Here is a 17,678-nt window from a genome sequence, read left to right on the forward strand (position 1 = left end):
CCAAACAGGTAGAGGCCTTTAAAGAGGACACTAATAAATCCCTTAAATAAATATAGGAAAATACAGTTGAACTGTGAAGGAAATGAATAATACTGTTCAAGATCTGAAAATGAAAATAGAAAAATAAAGAAAACACAAACGGAAGGAATCCTGGGGATGGAAAACCTAGGGAAGAGAACAGGAACAACAGATGCAAGCATCACCAACAGAAGACAGGAGATGAAGAGAGGATCTCAATTTAGAAGACATGATAGAAGAAATTCATATTTCAGTCAAAGAAAAAGCAATTTCAGTCAAAGAAAAAGCAGTATGCAGCAAGCCAATAACAAACATTAAATTAAATGGAGAGAAACTTAAAGCAGCTCTACTACAATCAGGGACAAGACAAGGGTGTCTAATCTCTTCCTATCTATTCAACATACTACTTGAAACTCTAACTAGATGGAAACACAGATATGAAAGGAAGAAGTCAAAGTATTGCTATTAGCAGATGATATGATAGTATACATAAATGATCCTTAAAAATTCTACCAGAAAACACTTACAGCTGACAAACACATTTAGCAAAGTGGCTGGATACAAAATCAACTTTACAATAGCCACATAAAATAAAAAACCTTGATTGTAACCCAGTAAGTGAAAGACCTGTATGACAAGAACTTCAAGTCTCTAAAGGAAGAAATTGAGGAAGATATCAGGAGATGGAAAGATCTCCCTTGCACATGGATCTATAGGAGTAACATAGTAGAAATGGCCATCTTACCAAAAGCAATCTGCAGATTCAATTTACATCAAACTTCCAACACAATTCTTTACAAATCTTAAAAGAGAAATTCTCAACTTCACATGGAAAAACAAAAAACCCAGGAACGCTAAAACAATCCTGAACAATAAAAGAACTTCTGGAGGAATCGCTATTCGTGTTCTCAAGCTATACTGAAGAAAAATAGTAATAAAAACTGCATGATATTGGTACAGAATCAGACATGTTGATCAATGGATTCTAATTGAAGACCCCAAAATAATCCCACACATCTATGGACACTTAATTTTTGGCAAAGAAATCAAAAACGTACAATGGAAAAAAGGAAGCCTTTTCAACAAAGGGTGCTAGTCTAATTGGTGTTATTTGTGTAGAAGAATACAAATTGATCTATATTTATCACCTTGCACAAAACTCAAGTCCAATTGGATCAAAGACCACAACATAAAGCTGGACACACTAAATCTAATGGAAGAGAAAGTGAGGGGTAAGCCTTGAACTCATTGGCATAGGGAACAAATTCAACAGCTCAGACACTAAGATCAACAATTAATAAATTTGACCTCATGAAACTGAAAAGCTTTAAAAAAGGCTAAGGAAACCATCAATAGGCCAAAATAGTAGCCTACAGAATGGGAAAAGTTTTTCACCAACCCAACTTCTGACAGAAGGCTAATATCCAAAATATATAAAGAACTCAGGAATTTAGACGCCAACAAATCAAATAACCAAATTTAAAAATGGGATACAGAGCTAAACAGAATGACTGAGGATAACTTAAGGAAATGTTCAGCATCCTTAGTCACCAGGGACATGAAAATCAAATCAACCCTGAAATTTCATCTCACACCACTCAGAATGGCTAAGATCAAAAACTCAAGTGACAGCACATGCTAGTGAGGATGTATAACAAGGGGAACACACCTCCATTGCTGGTTGGCATTATACAACTGCTTTGGAAATCAATTTATCAGTTTCTCAGAAAATTGAGAATAGTTCTACATCAAGACTCAGCCATACCACTGGACTTATACCTCAAAGATATTCGACAATATCACAAGGACACGTGTTCCACTATGTTCAGGGAAACTTTACTCATAATAGCCAGAAAATGGAAACAACCTAGAGGTCCCTCAACTGAAGAATATATATTTTAAAAATGTGGTACATATACACAATAAAATATTCAGTTATTAAATACAAGGACATCATGAAATTTGCAGGCAAACAGCTGGTACTAGAAAATATCCTGAGTTAGGTAATGCAGACCCAGAAAGATATGCATGCTATGTGCTCACATATAAGTGGACATTAACCATAAAGTGCAATGTAACCATGCTACAATCCACAGACCCAAAGAAACTGGGTGATAAGAAGGGCCAAAGGGAGGATGAATGAATCTCACTCACTCAGAAGAGGAAACAAAATAAGTCATTAGAGTTGGATGGAGTGGGAAGACTGGCTTGGAGAGGGGTTGAGGAGGAGTAGTGGAGGGAGGGACAGCATTCAGGTATTGGGGTACGATAGGGGCAGGAAATGGTTGGAAGTGAGAATGGAAATGGTAGGGTCATTTCTGGGACTAACTGGGGGCCTGGAATTGGGGAGGTTAAGAAAAGCCTATAGAGATTGTAGGGAGCCATTCCAGACTTCCTGGTCAGCAGGATGGAAGTCTGCTCCAGGTAGTAAACAAGCCCATGTTTGGTGGATGGCCCGCCCTTAATCCCTGATTGGCTGAGCAAGCCTGCCTGGTGAGGTGATGTGACCTGTGGTGATTGGTGGGGGCGTGGTTGTGGTTGGAGTGGAGAAAAACACTTGTAACTAGAGAGGCTGGGTGATTTGAAGAAAGTAGCTGCCTGAGTAAAAACTGCTTAAAGAAGAACCGGTGGTTGCCTCTTTCTTGCTGGTCGAGTGGGATATGACAAGAGATAACCTACCAGTGGGGGATATGGAGATTGAAGTGGCTACCTCCTGTAGTCAGACAGGACTTCTAGTGGCAAAGGGGGAACATTAACTCATCCAGAAAACCTTCTATCCAAAAATTTGTCCTGCCTACAAAATACTCAGGGATAAAGATGTAGTAGAGACTGAGAGAACAGCCAACTAATGGCTGGCCCAACTTGAGACCAATCCCATGTGAGAGAGCCAACCCTTATACTAGTGATACTCTCCTATGCTTGCTGACAGGAACCTAGCATAACTGCCTTCTGAGAGGCTTTATCCAAGAGCAGATGGAAACAGATGCAGAGACCCAGAGCCAAGCATCAGGTAGAGGTTGGGGAGTCTTGTAGAAGAGTAGGGGATAGAAATGAGGAAGTTGATGGGGTCAAGGACACCACAAGAAGACTTACAAAGTCACCTAACCTGAGCGCATTGGGGGAGGGGGATTACAGAGACAGAACCACCAACCAAAGAACATCCAGGAGCTAGACCTAGTCCACACACAAATATTTGTAGCAGATGTTCAGGTTTGTCTTCATGTGGGTTTCTTAACAATTGGACCAGGAGCTGTCTCTCATGCTGTGGCTTTGCTGTTGGATCCCTTTCCTATACCTGGACTGCCTGATTGAACCTCAGTGGGACAGAAGGTGCTTAGTCCTACTGGGACTAGATGTCCCAGGGTGGGATGGTACCCAAGAGATGCTTCCCTTTCTCCAAGGGGGGAGATTTGTAAGGATGGGACTGAGAGAAAAGGAAGGAGGGGGTTACAATAGGGATGTGAAGTGAATAAAAAAAATTATGAAAAAAACCAAAAAGCTGAACCAAACCAACCAACCAACCAACCATCCCAACAAACAAACAAACAGACAGACAAAGTATATTAAGAACTCTATAAGTCTGATTGATGGGAGAGAATATCATAATTGTGGGGAGTAAGAATACTGAAGATGCAGAGTCAAATTACCTTCACATCTCTTAATATCCTTGCATTGCCCAGTATCTTATAACTAGCAAGTGAAATTCAGTTCCCAAGGTCACTTTCAGTTTCTTCACAGTGATGCTCACTGGGTCACCTGATTGATGGCTATTAAACTGTGTCAACATTGAGAGAAACCCTAGAAAAGCTAGTGAGACATGGATACTGATGAGAATGTTCATTGGTGACCCAACCTTGGAAGAGAAGATGAGTTATACTGGGAATGATGGGGGTCACTTTTCATGAAAAGGTGGGTAAATGGGTACATGATGTGCTGCTGGGATTCCAGGTTGTGTAGGCTACTGATGATACCATAGACAGGCTGATTTCCATGGTACTTATATAACAGTAACTACATATGTTCTTCTTAGGTTAATTGGCTTTCAGAGGAGCTCCTCTGAAAGAAAATGAATCAGCTACGTTACCAAGGGTAGGTGAACACATGGAAGAGGGAATGTGGGTGTATCTTCTTTATGGGATCTTGTTGTCTGAGGTCCTAACAGTAGTTTTCTGATGTCAGTCATTCTGCACTCAAACCAGTCATATCCTTGGGTACTTTCTCTACCTCCTCCATTGAGGGCCCTATGATCCATCCAATAGCTGACTGTGAGCATCCACTTCTGTGTATGCTAGGCCCCAGCACAGTCTCATGAGAGACAGCTATATCAGGGTCCTTTCAGCAAAATGTTGCTAGTGTATGCAATGGTATCAGCATTTGGAAGCTGATTATGGGATGGATCCCTGGGTATGGCAGTCTCTAGATGGTCCATCCTTTCATCTCAGCTCCAAACTTTGTCTCTATAACTCCTTCCATGGGTGTTTTGTTCCCAATTCTAAGAAGGGGCAAAGTATCCACACTTTGATCTTCATTCTGAAAGAGTTTCATATGTTTCGCAAATTGTATCTTATATCTTGGATATTCTAAGTTTCTGAGCTAATATCCACATATCAGTGAGTACATATCATGTGAGTTCTTTTGTGATTGGGTTACCTCACTCAGGATGATGCCCTCCATGTCCATCCATTTGCCTAGGAATTTCATAAATTCATTCTTTTTAATAGCTGAGTAGTACTCCATTGTGTAAATGTACCATATTTTTTGTATCCATTCCTCTGTTGAGGGGCATCTGGGTTCTTTCCAGCTTCTGGCTATTATAAATAAAGTTGCTATGAACATATTGGAGCATGTGTCCTTCTTACCGGTTGGGACATCTTCTGGATATATGACCAGGGGAGGTATTTCAAGATCCTCCAGTAGTACTATGTCCAATTTTCTGAGGAACCGCCAGACTGATTTCCAGAATGGTTGTATAAGCTTGCAATCACACCAACAATGGAGGAGTATTCCTCTTTCTCCACATCCTCGCCAGCATCTGCTGTCACCTGAATTTTTGATCTTAGCCATTCTGACTGGTGTGAGGTGGAATCTCAGGGTTGTTTTGATTTGCATTTCCCTGATGATTAAGGATGCTGAACATTTTTTCAGGTGCTTCTTAGTCATTTGGTTATCCTCAGGTGAGAATTCTTTGTTTACCTCTGAGCCCCATTTTTAATGGGGTATTTGATTTTCTGGAGTCCAACTTCTTGAGTTCTTTATATATATATATTGGATATTAGTCCCCTATCTGATTTAGGATAGGTAAAGATCCTTTCCCAATCTGTTGGTGGCCTTTTCGTCTTATTGACACTGTCTTTTGCCTTACAGAATCTTTGCAATTTTATGAGGTCCCATTTGTCGATTCTAGATCTTACAGCACAAGCCATTGCTCTTCTATTCAGGAATTTTTCCCCTGTGCCCATATCTTTGAGGCTTTTCCCCACTTTCTCCTCTATAAGTTTCAGTGTCTCTGGTTTTATGTGGAGTTCCTTAATCCACTTAGATTTGACCTTAGAACAAGGAGATAGGAATTGACCAATTCGAATTCTTCTATATGATAACGACAAGTTGTGCCAGCACCATTTGTTGAAAATGCTGTCTTTCTTCCACTGGGTTGTTTTTGCTCCCTTGTCAAAGATCAAGTGACCATAGGTGTGTGGGTTCATTTCTGGGTCTTCAGTTCTATTCCCTTGGTCTACATGTCTGTCTTGATACCAGTACCATGCAGTTTTTATCACAATTGCTCTGTAGTACAGCGTTAGGTCAGGCATGGTGATTCCACCAGAGGTTCTTTTATCCTTGAGAAGAGTTTTTGCTATCCTAGGTTTTTTGTTATTCCAGATGAATTTGCAGATTGCTCTTTCTAATTCTTTAAAGAATTGAGTTGGAATTTTGATGGAGTTTGCATTAAATCTGTAGATTGCTTTTGGCAAGAGAGCCATTTTTACTATATTGATCCTGCCAATCCATGAGCATGGGAGATCTTTCCATCTTCTGAGATCTTCTTTAATTTCTTTCTTCAGAGACTTGAAGTTATTATCATACAGTTCTTTCACTTCCTTAGTTAGAGTCACACCAAAGTATTTTATATTATTTGTGACTATTGAAAAGGGTGTTGTTTCCCTAATTTCTTTCTCAGCCTGTTTATTTTTTGTGTAGAGAAAGGCCATTGACTTGTTTGAGTTAATTTTATATCCACCAACTTCATTGAACCTGTTTATCATGTTTAGGAGTTCTCGGTGGAATTTTTAGGGTCACTTATATATACTATCATAACATCTGCAAAAAGTGATATTTTGACTTCTTCCTTTCCAATTTGTATTCCCTTGATCTCCTTTTGTTGTCTAATTGCTCTGGCTAGGACTACTAGTACAATGTTGAATAGGTAGGGAAAAAGTGGCCAGCCTTGTCTAGTCTGTGATTTTAGTGGGATTGATTCCAGCTTCTAACCATTTGCTTTGATGTTGGCTACTGGTTTGCTGTAGATTGCTTTTATCGTGTTTAGGTATAGGCCTTGAATTCCTGATATTTCCAAGAGTTTTATCATCAATGGATGTTGGATTTTGTCAAATGTTGGTTTTTGTCTTTGAGTTTGTTTATATAATGGATTACGTTGATGGATTTTCCTATATTAAACCATCCTTGCATCACTGGAATGAAACCTTCTTGGTCAGGATGGATGATTGTTTTGATGTGTTCTTGGATTTGGTTAGCGAGAATTTTATTGAGGATTTTTGCATCTATATTCATAAGGGAAATTGGTCTGAAGTTCTCTATCTTTGTTGGATCTTTCTGTGGTTTAGGTATCAGAGTAATTGTGGCTTCATAGAATGAGTTGGGTAGAGTTCCCTCTATTTCTATTTTGTGGAATAGTTTGTGCAGAACTGGAATTAGATCTTCTTTGAAGGTCTGGTAGAACTCTGCACTAAACCCATCTGGTCCTGGGCTTTTTTTGGCTGGGAGACTACTAATGACTGCTTCTATTTCTTTAGGGGATATGGGACTGTTTAGATCATTAACTTGATCCTGATTTAACTTTGTTACCTGGTATCTGTCTAGAAATTTGTCCATTTCGTCCAGGTTTTCCAGTTTTGTTGAGTATAGCCTTTTGTAGAAGGATGTTATGGTGTTTTGGATTTCTTCAGGATCTGTTGTTATGTCTCCCTTTTCAGTTCTGATTTTGTTAATTAGGATGCTTTCCCTGTGCCCTCTAGTGAGTCTAGCTAAGGGTTTATCTATCTTGTTGATAATCTCAAAGAACCAGCTCCTCTTTGGTTGATTCTTTGCATAGTTCTTCTGGTTTACACTTGGTTGATTTCGCCCCTGAGTTTGATTATTTCCTGCTGTCTACTCCTCTTGGGTGAATTTGCTTCCTTTTGTTCTAGAGCTTTTATGTGTGTTTTAAGCTGCTAGTGTGTGCTCTCTCTAGTTTCTTTTTGGAGGTACTCAGAGCTATGAGTTTTCATCTTAGAAATGCTTTCATTGTATCCCATAAGTTTGGGTATGTTGTGGCTTCATTTTCATGAAACTCTAAAACGTCTTTAATTTCTTTCTTTATTCCATTCTTGACCAAGGTATCATTGAGAAGAGTGTTGTTCAGTTTCCACATGAATGTTGGCTTTCTATTATTTATTTTGTTATTGAAGATCAGCCTTAGTCCATGGTGGTCTGATGGGATGCATGGGACAATTTCAATATTTTTTTATCTGTTGAGGCCTGTTTTGTGACCAATTATATGGTCAATTTTGGAGAAGGTACCATGAGGTGCTGAGAAGAAGGTATATTCTTTTGTTTTAGGATAAAATGTTCTGTAGATATCTGTTAAATCCATTTGTTTCATAACTTCTGTTAGTTTCACTGTGTCCCTGTTTAGTTTCTGTTTCCATGATATGTCCATTGGTGAAAGTGGTGTGTTGAAGTCTCCCACTATTATTGTGTGAGGTGCAATGTGTGCTTTGAGCTTTACTAAAGTTTCTTTAATGAATGTGGCTGCCCTTGTATTTGGAGCATAGATATTCAGAATTGAGAGTTCCTCTTGGAAGATTTAACCTTTGATGTATATGAAGTGTCCCTCCTTGTCTTTTTTGATAATTTTGGGTTGGAAGTAAATTTTATTAGATATTAGAATGGCTACTCCAGCTTGTTTCTTCAAACCATTTGCTTGGAAAATTGTTTTCCAGCCTTTCATTCTGAGGTAGTTTCTGTCTTTTTCCCTGAGATGGGTTTCCTGTAAGCAGCAGAATGTTGGGTCCTGTTTGTTTAGCCAGTCTGTTAGTCTATGCCTTTTTATTGGGAAGTTGAGTCCATTGATATTAAGAGATATTAAGAAAAAGTATTGTTGCTTCCTTTTATTTTTGTTGTTAGAGTTGGCATTCTGTTCTTATGGCTGTCTTCTTTTAGGTTTGTTGAAGGATTACTTTCTTGCTTTTTCTAGGAAGTGGTTTCCGTCCTTATATTTGTTTTTTTGTTTTGTTTTGTTTTGTTTTTCTGTTATTATCCTTTGAAGGGCTGGATTCGTGGAAAGATAATGTGTGAATTTTGTTTTGTCCTGGAATACTTTGGTTTCTCCATCTACAGTAACTGAAAGTTTGGCAGGGTATAGTAGCCTCGGCTGGCATTTGTGTTCTCTTAGTGTCTGTATAACATTTGTCCAGGATCTTCTGGCTTTCATAGTCTCTTTGAAAAAAAAAAGAACTGGTATAATTTTGATAGGACTGCCTTTATATGTTATTTGACTTCTTCCCTTACTGCTTTTAATGTTCTATCTTTATGTAGTGCATTTGTTGTTCTGATTATTATGTGTTGGGAGGAATTTCTTTTCTGGTTCTGTCTATTTGGAGTTCTGTAGGCTTCTTGTATGTTCATGGGCATCTCTTTCTTTAGGTTTGGGAAGTTTTCTTCTATAATTTTGTTGAAGATATTTGCTGACCCTTTAAGTTGAAAATCTTCATTCTCATCTACTCCTATTATCCATAGGTTTGGTCTTCTCATTGTGTCCTGGATTTCCTGGATGTTTTGAGTTAGGATCTTTTTGTGTTTTGTATTTTCTTTGATTGTTGTGCCGATGTTCTCTATGGAATCTTCTGCCCCTGAGATTCTCTCTTCCATGTCTTGTATTCTGATGCTGATGCTCGCATCTATGGTTTCAGATTTCTTTCCTAGGGTTTCTATCTCCAGCGTTGCCTCACTTTGGGTTTTCTTTATTGTGTCTACTTCCCTTTTTAGGTCTAGTATGGTTTTATTCATTTCCATCACCTGTTTGGATGTGTTTTCCTGTTTTTCTTTAAGGACTTCCACCTCTTTGGTTGTGTTTTCCTGTTTTTCTTTAAGGACTTGTAACTCTTTAGCAGTGTTCTCCTGTATTTCTTTATGTGAGTTATTAAATTCCTTCTTGATGTCCTCTACCATCATCATGAGATATGCCTTTAAATCCAGGTCTAGCTTTTCAGGTGTGTTGGGGTGCCCAGGACTGGCTGAGGTGGGAGTTCTGGGTTCTGATGATGGTGAGTGGTCTTGGTTTCTGTTAGTAAGATTCTTATGTCTGCCTTTTGCCATTTGGTAATCTCTGGAGTCAGTTGTTATAGTTGTCTCTGGTTAGAGCTTGTTCCTTTTGTGATTCTGTTAGCCTCTACCAGCAGACCCAGGAGACTAGCTCTCTCCTAAGTTTCAGTGGTTAGATCACTCTCTGCAGGCAAGCTCTCCTCTTGCAGAGAAGGTGCACAGGTATCTGGCATTCAGACTTGCCTCCTGGCAGAAGATGAAGGCCCGAAACAAGGCCTGTCCCAGAATCTGTTAGCTTCTGTAGTCCACACTCTCACCTGCGCAGACAAGTCTCGATGGGATCTGGGAACCAAGATGGCTCCAGCAGATGCTCAGGCAATGCCCTTCCAGGAGCCAATGCTTTTCAATGATCAATATATGTAGAATAGGAAAACCTGGGCCAAAAAACATACCAAGTAGGAATGAGGATATTGCTGCTTGGCTGGCATCATAGAATACTCAGGTTCTAGAGTATAACTCTGGGATTCAAGCCTGGAAGAAAATACTGTAAATGTTTAATTTGCATTTGCGCTGGTCTTGATTCTCAGAGAAGGGGAGTGCAAAAGTTATGGAAAGTGTGTCATACACAGAGTACCTTTCCTCCAAGGGAAATTCATGCAGCCCTGTTAAAGACATGAAAACCATACCCTAGCGACACATTAGATATTGAAAACTGCCACACCCCAAACTTACAGATCTTATATTTTTATATAACATTAGGAAGTCCCTGGTCGCATCATTGCCTGAAGGTAGCAAGAAAGCTAGATGACATCCCTGTTTGGATGTATCCTTCTCTGTGTGTGGTGGTGACAAGTTCTTGTTAGTTCATCATTGTTTTGTTTTGTTTCTTGCAAAATGTAGAGAAAGGCAGAACTGAATTAGAAATTGGATTGAGTGCTTTTAGTTGAATGTGCTGTTTTTCAACTTTGTGAGAAAAACAGATTAGCTTACACCCTTTATTTTCTATAATAGAGAAGTGTATAACTTTGATCCCATGGGAAAGAATACTCACGTAGGCATTTCCCCATCCTAGTTCTCAAGGATCAGTTTATATTCTGCTCAGAAATCAGAACCTGATTTTCCTTGGGAAATGGTCAAGCTCTTTACCCACTTCTGATCGAATCTGAATTAGTCTCAATATATTGCTGACTCTCCTACAGAGGCCATGGGAGACTGGGGCAGGGGAATTCTAAGTTCAAAGCCAGCATGACCTCATATGAAGACCTAACCTCAAAAATAAGAATAAGTGAATAATTTCTAGAATCCATAGGATGGACATTCAGTAGGGAGCCCTTTTCCAGGCTAGTGAAAAGATTGCACAAGGCTGTGTTTTGAGAACTGTATAGGATAGGTTTGTTTTTAAGAAACTGTGCCTGTCCTGGAGACCAAAATTCCAAGAGAACCAAGCTGAAGGATGTTGTCTGTCACTCAGATAGAAGGACGATCATAAAGTGAAGAATCCTGCTGTAAAGAGCAACAACATGGCTGAACTCTAGGCTCTGGATAGCACCCGACTAGTTACTCTGTGCTTCCTCAGTCCCTCTTGGAGTAAAGACATTTGAAATGCCAGAATCATAGATTTTACAGCTTAATACAGTGTGCCTTTAGAGGTATGGACCATCATTTCAAGGAGCACTTAGCAGAGAAAGCAAAGGTTTGCAGGCTTGACAAATTAAAGCAAGAGAAGAGCTCCGTGCAAGTGAACAGTGAATGCATGTGGGAGTCAGCTGTGGACAGATACAAAACCAGACAATTGTTGAGTGCAAAGGAGTCAATTAAAATGCAAATATTATGCATGTTCCACATTAAAAAGAGCAAGGAAATTAGGAAAACAAGCTAAGGATTAAAAAGTTGATTATATATTTTAATTAGGTGATAATTTATGACAGAGCTTTAATGGGGATTATATGAAAATATGTGGAGAAAAGTTCACCAGTGACAGTGGGTTAAAAGTTAATGCTGTACAAAGGTTGTAGAGGATGGTGCTTTCGAATGCGTCTGAAATGTTTGAATGCATGCTCCAGCAATTTAATGTCTTAATTAATCCATAATAACTCCATCATTATTAATAATACTATAAACTCACTGCACCTCATGTCCACTTGGGAGAGGCATTTTTCCATCTGTGAACTCACCAATTCTAGTGCCAGAAGTCAGGCCTCCTCTTCAAGGTTGCTCCATCTCAGGGTTGTTTTTTTTTTTTTTTTTTTTTTTATCCTCGGAGGCATATAAGTTGGCAAGAAAACCCTACCTGCCTACAGCAATGAGGCTGGATCCATCTTTTTAATGAGCCTTGTTTAGGATGATCCAAGCTTCAGTGGTGCCTTCTCACCTACTCTCTTGGTTTCTTTACTAGGCTTTCGTCCACTGCTCAGATCTAAGGGATTTCTCCATGGAAGACGCCAAACCACCAGGTCTTCTGCCTTGCCTGGAGCTCTGCAAGGGGACCTGTGTGAGTCAAACAGAGGAGGCTAGAAACAGCATACCCGGAAGCAGCCACATGCAGTGAAGACTGCTTAGTAAGAAGAGAGCTTCTCTTCCTCCTTGGTTCACTATTTGTCCCATGGAAGAGTCATTGGGGGATGGAAAGGGCAGAGGAAGAGTTCTTTGTTGTACCTATGGTAAGAATGAGCAAAATGCCCAAGTGAGAACACACAGAAATAACTACAACTCAGATCTATGTGCAGCCATCATGTCCTTCAGAGATGTTTGCACAATAAAGGTACTGTCAAATTGAACAGATATCTCTTTGTGCAATACTTATACCTTGACTCCGAAGATCAGATTCTCATGGGAATTTCCCCCACTGAAATTTGAAGAGGTGTGCTGGCTATTTTTATGTCAGCTTGACACAAGCTAAAAAGGAGGGAACACAGTTGGGAAAATGCCCTTGTAAGTCTGGGCCATGGCCATGCCTGTACAGCGTTTACTTAATTAGTGATTAACGATTCAGGGTCTGGCCCATGGTGAGTGCTGCCATCTCTGGGCCAGCAGTCCTGGATTCTATAAGGAAGCAGGTTGACCAAACCATGAGAAGCAAGCCAGTTAGCAGTACCCCCTCCTTGGTCAGCTCCTACCTCCAGGTTCCTGTCCTGTTTGAGATCCGATCCTGACTTCCTTTGGTGGTGAACAGTGATGTGAAAGCATAAGCCAAATAACCATGTTCTTCCTCAACTTGCTTTTGCTCATGGTGTTTCATCACAGCAATAGTAACCCTAACTAGGATAGAAATTGGTATCAGGATAGTGGGTACTTATTATGGCCCTTTGGGCTAGAGTCTTCAAAGCTTGGTGAGCTGCTCTTCAGGAGTTTGGAAAAAATGTTAAAAGTCATGCAGAGGACAGAGTCCTGGCTTGTAAGGCTTCAGAGCGAAGAATCTGTGGCAGCTGGTCAGCTGGGGCAGAAGAGTCAAATGTGATTAAGAAGAGACCAGCAACATGGAGGTGAAGTCTTCTGGAAAGGTTTCTACAGGGTCAATATACAGAAGCCATGTTCCAGACTCAGCCAAGATCCTCCCATGAGCTGGCAGCTGAATTTGGCAGTGTAAGAGTCACCCAGGTGGCACTGCTTTTGAAGGCTTGAAGAGGTCACGGAGAGCATCTGAGGCTCGACACTGTGGGTGATCATTGGTGAAGGTGCAGCCTTTGTACTGGTTGAAGGCCCAGGATTGAAGGGGTCATGTGGAGAAGTTGAGGCTTAGCACCATGAAGAGAGTCCAGGAGAGGCTGTTGGTGAAAGTGCAGCCCAGTTGCAGTAGCATTGTGACCCCAGCATTTTGAAGATGCCAGCACAGGAATGACCACCAAGGACAGCTGTCAGTCAAAGTAGAGTGTGCTTAACTTAGAAGACAAGCTGTGTGTGCTGCAGAGGGAGGAGTCAGAGAAGTCACCCAAGCCCGTTTTAGAACCCAGAAGACCATGAGTGGATCCAGACATTGGACACTGGGTTATTTACAGCATTGGGGGGTGGTTTTGCTTTATCTTGATTATGAACAGGTCCTGCTTCTTCCTTCTTGAAATACAAGAGAATCTTAATTAATTTTGACTTTTCTAGAAGCTCACAATGGAGAGATTTTGGATTTTAAAAGAGACTGGATTTTTAAGGATATCTTTTGGATATCACAGTGTTTGAATAGGTAAAGACTGTGATATTTACATTTGTAATATGGTTTATATTAGATATTTATTAATCTGAGATCTTGGGGATGAATAAAAATATGAAAGGCTATATCTTAATAAGTGTAGTGTTTGTGTGTCAAGTTGACAAGAGTTCAGTCATTCTAGCTAATTTTATGCTGACTTGACAGGTTAGAGTTATTTGAGAGAAGAGAAACTCAATTGAGAAAATTCCTCCATAGGATTGAACTGTAAGCAATCTGTAAGGCATTTTCTAAGTGATTGATGAGGACAGTTCCAGCCCATTGTGATTGGTGCCATCCTTGGTTGGTAGCCCTAAGTTCTATAAGAAAGCAGACTGAGCAAGCCAGGGAGATTGAGCCAGTAAGCAGCATTCCTCCATGGTCTCTGCATCAGCTTCTGCCTCCAGCTTCCTACTCTATTTTAAGTTCATGTCTTAACTTCCTCCAATGATGGAATGTGATCTAAAGGTATAGGCAGGAAAAAAATGACTTTCTCCCCAACTTACTTTTGGTCACAGTGTTTCATCAGAGTAAGACAAAATATAACAAAAAACCATGGTGTCTGAAACCACCCATGGGGTTGTCAGGACTTTTTTGTGTTATACTTGATAAAATGATCTGTGATGCCGATGATGGTGGCACATACCTTTAATCCTAGCACTTGGGAGGCAGAGGCAGGTAGATCTCTGAGTTTGAGGCCAGCCTGGTCTACAGAGTGAGTTCCAGGACAGCCAGGGCTGTATAGAGAAACCCTGTCTCGAAAAATCAAGAAAAAAAACTATAGTTCTAATGTATGGTGATCTTGGCCTCATATTTTATTTTTTTCCACATGATGATTTAAAACAAACTTCTCAATACACATCGTACATGCAGACACCCAGGGATATCATTCAACCATTAAGAAGGAAGAGAATCTTGCCATATACATCAACAGATAAACCTTGGCACATAATGCTAAATGAAAAACATCCAGACATAGGAAACAGGTACCTGCATGGTCTTGTCCTACGAGGAGGTTGACTTAGCTTCTGAGAGGCTGACTGGGCAGCCTTGTTTTATTATCTCTGTGATACCTTCCTAATTCTAACTCTTTCCCAGACACAGGAACAAGAAACAAACACACTCCCCTCTGATGCTGTACATATGGAGTTCCTTAGATGGCTGTGTTGGCTCTAATGGCAACACTCAGGAGAACTGTTGGAAGTTCAAGGCAAGCCTTGGCCACAGAGCAAGATTTTATGGGTAATAAAATACCTAACTGATAAACAATCAGCACTTGACTAAAGTCTAATACTCCAAGAACTTTGTGTCTTGCAATTCTTTTGTTGTTGTTGTAGAACATGATTTTAATATTTTCAGCTGTTAATATTCAACAAACAGAATAATTATTTTAAGATATATTTTGTTATATTTCATTTTTATTTCTGATTTTATTAATTTGTATACTGTCTCTGGGCCTCTGGTTAGTCTGGCTAAGGGTTTATCTCTCTTGTTGATTTTCTCAAAGAACCAGATCTGGTTTTGTTGATTCTTTGTATAGTTTTTTGTTTGTTTCTTTGTTTTTGCTTGGTTGATTTCAGCCCTGAGTTTGATTATTTCCGACCATCTACTCCTCTTGGGTGTATTTGCTTCTTTTGGTTCTAGAGCTTTCAGGTGTGCTGTCAAGCTGCTAGTGTAAGCTCTCTTCAGCTTCCTTTTGGAGGCACTTAGAGCTATGAGTTTTCCTCTTACCACTGCTTTCCTGTGTCCCATAAGTATTGGTATGATGTGTCTTCATTTTCATTAAATTCTAAAAAGCTTTTAATTTCTTTCTTTATTTCTTTCTTGACCAAGTTATTGAGTAGAGCGTTGTTCACGTGTATGTGTGCTTTCAGTTGTTTTTGTTGGTATTTAAGGCCAGCCTTAGTCCGTGGTGATCTGATAGGGTGCATGGGATTATTTCAGTCTTCTTGTATCTGTTGAGGCCTGTTTTGTGACCAATTATGTGGTCAATTTTGGAGAAGGTACCATGTGGTGCTGAAAAGAAACTATATTCTTTTGCTTTAGGATGAAATGTTCTATAAATATCTATGAGATCCATTTGGTTCATAACTTCTATTTCACTGTTTGGTTTCTGTTTCCATGATCTGTCCATTGCTGAGAGTGGGGTGTCAAAGTCTACCACTATTATTTTGTGGGGTGTGATGTGTGCTTTGAACTTCAGTAAAGTTTCTTTTACAAATGTGGGTGCCCTTGCATTTGGAGCACAGATGTTTAGAATTGAGAGTTCATCTTGGTAGATTTTTCCTTTGACCAGTATGAAGACCTTATCTTTTTAGATGGAAGTTGATTTTACTCCATATTAGAATGGCTACTCCAGTTTGTTTCTTGGGACCATTTGCTTGCAAAATTGTTTTCCAGCCTTTTACTCTGAGGGAGAATCTGTCTTTGTCACTCAGGTGCATTTCCTGTATGCAGCAAAATGCTGGGTCCTGTTTACATATCCTGTCTGTCTGTTAGTCTATGTCTTTTTTAGAGAATTGGGTCCATTGATATTAAGAGATATTAAGGAAAGTGATTGTTACTTCTTGTTATTTTTGTTGTTAGAGGTGGGATTGTGTTTGTTGGCTATCTTCTTTTAGGTTTGTTGAAGGATTATTTTCTTGCTTTTTCTAGGGTGTTTCCCTCCTTGTGTTGGAGTTTTCCCTTTATTATCCTTTAAAGGGCTGGATTCATGGAAAGATATTGTGTGAATTTGGTTTTGTCATGGAAAACTTTGGTTTCTCCATCTATGGTAATTGAGAGTTTTGCTGGTTATAGTAGCCTGGGCTAGCATTTGTGTTCTCTTAGGGTGTGTATGACATCTGCCCAGGATCTTCTGGATTTCATGGTCTCTGGTGAGAAGTCTGGTGTAATTCTAATAGGTCTGCCTTTATATGTTACTTGACCTTTTTCCCTTACTGTTTTTAATATTCTTTCTTTGTTTAATGCATTTTGTGTTTTGATTATTATGTGACAGGAGGAATTTCTTTTCTGGTGCAGTCTATTTGGAGTTCTGTAGGCTTCTTGTATGTTCATGGGCATCTCTTTCTTTAGGTTAGGAAATTTTTCTTCTATAAATTTGTTGAAGATATTTACTGGCCCTTTATGTTGGGAACCTTCACTCTCTTCTATACCTATTATCCTTAGGTTTGGTCTTCTTATTGTGTCTTGGATTTCCTGAATGTTTTGGGTTAGGAGGTTTTTTGTATTTTATTTAACTGTTGTGTCAATGTTTTCTATGGTATCTTCTGCAGCTGAGATTTTCTCTTCTATCTCTCTTATTCTGTTGGTGATACTTGTATCTATGACTCCTCCTGGTCTCTTTCCTAGGTTTTCTATCTCCAGGGTTGTTTCCCTTTGTGATTTCTTTATTGTTTCTATTTCCATTGTTAGATTTGGATTTTTTTTTCCATTTCCTTTGCCTGTTTGTGTTTTCCTGTAATTCTTTAAGAGATTTTTGTGTTTCCTTTTTAAGTGCTTCTACGTGTTTACCGTGGTCTCCTATATTTAATGAAGTTATTTATGTCTTTCTTAAAGTCCTCTAACATCATCATGATAAGTGATTGTAGATTCAAATCTTGCTCTTCCGGTATATCTGGGACTTGCTATGGTGGGAGAATTGGGTTCTGATGGTGCCAAGTAACCTTGGTTTCTGTTACTTATGTTCTTATTCTTGCCTCCTGCCATCTGATTATCTCTAGTGCTATCTGCCCTCTATATATCTAACTGTAGCCTGCCCTTCCTGTGATCCTGGCTGTGTCAGAACTCCTTAGAGTTCAGCTATCTTTGTGATCCTGTGATTCTGGTATCCTGTGATCCTGAGATCCTGGGTGTTAGAGTTTCTGGGAGTAAAGCTGCCTCTGGGACTCTGAGATCCTGGTGTGACCAAGCTCCTAGAATCCTGGGATCCTGGGATCCCAGGATC

Source organism: Mus musculus, chromosome 8 (genome assembly GCF_000001635.26).
Source record: "Mus musculus strain C57BL/6J chromosome 8, GRCm38.p6 C57BL/6J".
NCBI lineage: Eukaryota > Metazoa > Chordata > Mammalia > Rodentia > Muridae > Mus > Mus musculus.